The following is a 5,192-nucleotide window of genomic DNA, read 5'->3' on the forward strand; positions in this document are numbered from 1 at the left end:
TTTAAACACAGCTGGTGAGACTGAAGGACTTAGTTTTCAATGTGATCTCGTTCTATTTAGTTTAAATTTAAGCAAGCACATAGTAGTGGCTACCATATTCTTACCCAACAGTGTCAAAGCCAATGTTTCCAGCGAAGTACCTTCTTCATGCCAACACAGCACTAACACAAAGAGAGGCCTTTTCTCTAAGTAATTAAGCGCGAGGGCCCCTGCTTGAAGGAGGGCCATCTTTTATCCTTTCTGGTGACCAGGGCTACTTCATAGAGGCAAGCAGTGGCTCTATCCAACACTTAGAGTCATGGAAAATTAACATGGATAGGACTGTGGATGTGATCAGATCCAGTTCCTTTGTTCTGTTGATGAAGGAATCCAGGCCTGGATAGGAGAGATGGCTTGCCCAAGGTTATGGGGGAAATTAGAGCAGGGCCATCAGAACCCAGGTTTGAATGCACTGCCCCATGACCACCTTCTTCCTGCACTACCTCTGAACACCAGTATGCTCCCTGACAGCCACCCTTCCACCCTTGTCCCCTACAGGCCTGGTTAGCAAAGTACAGACAGGAGCTTCTCAGTGAGGAAAATATACAACACTCGGTGAGGGTGTGGGGAGAGCCCAGGGGTCTGGTGTGTGGGGACAGAAGGCGAGTTTGACAGAAGACGGTCTCCTAGGCTCAGGCCCTGCTTCAGGCCCAATTCTGAGCCACCATCCTCAGGGGGCAGGGACGTAACCAGCTCCATGCCTAGCCCAGCCCCTGATGCACACCCAGTGTGCAGCAGAATGAATGAATGAAAGGAACAAATCTCTAGGCCGAGTTTAGGGTACACATAGGGATACACAAGCCCACCTTCCTGTCCGCTTAGACACTGAGAGGAAATCCCACCCACACTGTTTCCAGATACATACTTTGAAATGGAAAAGTTCCCCCCTCCAAGGATTTTGGCACGGACCCACATGCCCAATAACCCAAAACCCAGAGACAGAGCTGAGGAACTCACAGTGCCCAGTGTCCTGCTTCCCAACCAGACCCAGTGGTCCATCCAAGTGGTAGTAGAGCCTGGATGCTCTCAGCCAGGACGAAGGCCCTAAACTGAGTGTTCTTAACCTGGAGTCCCCATGTCCTGGGGGTTTCAGTCTGGGTCACCGTCAGTGAATTGTGCCTCTGTTAGTGTATGCATGCTTGCAGGCACATTTTCCTTAGGAGAGAATCCATCATTCCAATTAGATTTTCAAGGCAGCCATGACCCAAACATTTTAAGAACCCCAACACCCAAACTCCATTTTGGAGGTTGGAGAAATGATCAGGCATAGCTCACAGGACTCCTCCACTGGATGTTTCCATGGCACCTCAATGTCAGCATTTTAAAAATGAGACTCCAGTCCCACAAGAACTTTGCTTTCATTCTCATGCATAGTATGTCAATCCACTGAGTCTTCAGGCTGGAGATTCTACCCTAAGGTGGACTTCCAATGTCTTGTCCATCACCAGATTCTATCAGCTCTGCAGAATGGCTCTTAAACCCCTCCTCGTTTCCATCCCCTCTACCCTAACCTGGACCTCACCTGCTCCCCCATCACTGCCCCACCTCTGTAAAGTCCTTCCCTTTCCTCCCACTTCCCAGCCTGCTCAGCTCCAAACCATCCTCATCTTAAAAAAAACTTCAGTCTTATGCTATTGCTCACCTGCTCATAATATTATGACTTGAAGGTAGGAAAACCATGTGTCTTGAACCTGTGCCTTAAACCAGTATACAAGAGGATAGAGGGTATAACAGAAAGACCGTAAGCTTTGGAGCCAGACCAACCGAGGTTCAGATTCTGGCTCTACCTCTTCCTCGTTACATAATAATGAGGTAGTTATTCAAACTCTCTGACAATCAGTTTCTACACCAATGAAATGGGGTAACAAGAGGCATCTTTCTTGATGAGGCAATATTTGTGTGGTGGCTAGGAGTTCAGGCTCAGAACCAGACTCTCGAGGTGCTGATCCCATCTTCCGGAATTACTAGCTGTGTGACCTTGGGCAAGTTCCTTAACCTCTCTGTGCTGTTTTATCCTCTATAATATAAGAGGGTAACAACAGGGTGCCTGGGTGGCTCAGCTGGTTAGGTGACTGCCTTCGGCTCAGGTCATGATCCTTGAGTCCCAGGATAAGAGTTCTGCATCGGGCTCTCTGCTCAGCAGGGAAGTCTGCTTCTCCCTCTGTCTCTCCCCCCCCCCCCATGCTCTCTCTCGCTCTCTCAAATAAATAAATAAAATCTTTTTTTTAAAAAAAGAGAGTAACAATAGTACCAATGTCACAGAAGTGTTGTGAGGACTGAATTCACACACACACACGAAAAAGCTCAGAACAATGCCTGGCATGTAGTAAATGCTTGCTGGATGCATTTTAGTAATTATTAGTAGTAGAGTTTGTAGTGAAAATTAAATGATCTGAAGCATACCAAGCACCTTGCCCACTCCTTGGCATATAGGAGATGATCAATAGGTGACGGCATCTCTCCCTTCACTAAAAAGGTGTTGAACTAGCCTGTTTTAAACTCATGGAGTTTGCATTACTTGGTAAAATATCCAAGTGGAAGCATTCCAGCACAAGCACTTAGGAGGAAGAAGGCCTCGGGGGACACTGAAGGAAGAGTGGGATTTGGGGGTCTTCTGATTTAGGGGCCCACCAAAACCCTGAGGAGGAGCTGAACATCCCCGTTCTGTCAGCCAGTATAATCTCAACCCAGCGAGGTGAGCGGGGGCAAGAGGGCCAAGTTCTCCTGCTGTGTGGTAAGGACCCTCCTGTGAGGACATGAATCCAGGAGCTACAAGCCTCTGTGCCTCAAGCCCCCTACAACCTGCCGAATAACAGCCTTCTTAGGAGATTGCTAGAAAAACCTGCCCATGTTATCTCCTGATGAGAAGCATCCACAAAGACTAGGGGAGGATTATTGCTCCCAAGAAAGATTAGGGGTGGAAGCTGGCCTGGGGGCGTGGGAAAGGGGGGCTGAGATGCTCTTATCAAGGGGTCAGAGGACCCTGGAGGGAAAGGGGGAGCTGAGCATGCAGAGCCCCCACCTCCTGGCCTGCATTACACAGCGGCTCTCCACTCAGGGCTCAGTGGAGGCACTTCGACTTGACTTTGGAAAGCCCTGACACATCACATTGCTCTTGGCCATTCCCCTCCTCGGGGGGCCCCCGCCAGCAGCTTAGAGATTGGAATAGCTACCAACCCATGGTCAGATATTGCCTTTGCTTATGAAGGCCCTTCACGGTCATCAGCATACATGATACTCATAACACCCTGGTGAGAAATTTATAATTTATAATCCTACCCCCAGCCTGCCAATGAGGAAACCGAGGCTCAGAAAGGTGAGGGGCTTGCCCAAGCTAGCACATCAGGAATGTTCTCCATTTCAGCCTTAAATCCGCATCCCTCGCTCTGAACCTCCTACTCTGTACACCCCACGGTGCTGCCCTCATGAAGCCCATGGCCTCACAGGAAAGGACGCCGGGCCAGGTTTGCTGGGCGAATTGCTGCCAGCTCCAGTCCCCAGGCCGGTGTCAGTCTCTGCACCAGGCTTCCCACCCCTGCCCCCCAACCCCCCACCACCCCACCCCCGACCCTCCCTGGTCTGAATGGGGGCTGCGGACAGGGGTCCGGGAGAATCGCAGCCCAGGACAAAGCAGCCCAACCTCTCATAAGAAGCAAGAACTGGCTGTATACTCCGGACACATTTGTAAGTTATGAGCATCACAGGGAGAGAAAGAGGCACATAAATTAAAGTGGCCAACTTGTATGCACACACGCACACTGGCACGGGCAGAAGGCTGGCCTTAAATGGTAAAAATTAGCAGCTTGAAACAGTAAAAAACCTCAACTTTGCCTCAGAAAGATGCAGGGCAACTTCACAGAGTTTTATGTGGCCCATAAATTAGAGCTGAGGAAGGGCTCCGCAGCGTTCCCGGGTGCAGACGGGGCTTGCGGCCGTGCAGATACGCTGTGTGGCAGTGTTACAAATGTCCCGAACAGTTTATACACAACAGCACAGCGTGAGTTTGCTGGGGGATATTGGAACTGGTAATTGCTATTCTAAAACGGGCCTTGTAAGCTTGAAGAAATGTTTTGAGGGGGGAAAAGAGCCAATTTAAGAGCTTTATAAAGCCATAAATGCCTTCTGAGCAAACCAAATGTAATCTATCTAGAGAGACACACTGTCCCTCAAACCCAATGGCAGACCCCGCAATGCCACACAGCCCGCAGAAGTTACCCTGAAGGTAAGCGAGTTACCTGTACAGAGACAGAGGACTGGCCCCGATGATCCTGGTGCCCCTGAGGCCCCGCTGGGGCAGGGCTGCCACCAAGTTAGCTCAGCTCACAGCTCCTTTCCCTGCCAGCCAATGCTGATTCCTCCCCCCAACGCAAACCAGACCGGCCGGCTGTGGCTTTCCTTCGTGCTTCCCCAGTGTCCTTCTCTCCCTGCGGTCCTTGGAAACAAGGACGGCTGGAGACTTGGGAGCCATGGCAGAGAGTTCTGGCTCTGACCTGGCCTCAGTTCCCTCCAGAAAGTGGGGCTGTTGTAAGAATCAAATAAGGAAACGTACATGAAGCACCTGCCACATAGCACTCAATAAAGAGCGGCTATTATTCTTTTACGGCTTTTGTTACTTGTGGAAGGAACAAGCGTGCCCTAGGCAGAGGGCACCTTTGCAAGTCTCCAGATTCTCCGGACTCAGCTCCTGCCGGGTACCCGGGCGTCAGGTGAAAGGACATCATTTAAGGATTCCCCCCCCCCCCCACCAGCAGCATGCGGGCACGGACACTGGTCTGGCTTTCCCCTCGAAACAGTTCCAGCACCTCTTTCCTGACTTCATTTGCCCTTTATCTCCCCAAACTTCCTACAGACACATTCTTTAGCCGTGGCCGCTGCTCTCGCCTCGCACATTATGTCAGGACCCCAGAGACCTCTGCTAACCCTGACTATCAACTCAGAGCCTCTTCATACCGGTGAGCTTCGCGAACTTGTCCAGGTTTATGGCTAGAAAAGCCAAGACTCAGAGAGAGCTGCTGCAATAGAAGCAGCCAGGTGCCTACTCTCCCACCCTCTGTCATCCCCTGGCCTCCCTCTCCCGTCCCTTCCCCGGTGCCCTCCACCTCCATAATCCCACTTTCTTTTCGGATGTCAGTATTTCATAACGGAAAACAAAA

This window comes from Eumetopias jubatus, unplaced genomic scaffold (assembly GCF_037043125.1).
Source record: "Eumetopias jubatus isolate StellerSeaLion01/CBP00866 unplaced genomic scaffold, mEumJub1_p1.0 scaffold_13, whole genome shotgun sequence".
Lineage (NCBI taxonomy): Eukaryota > Metazoa > Chordata > Mammalia > Carnivora > Otariidae > Eumetopias > Eumetopias jubatus.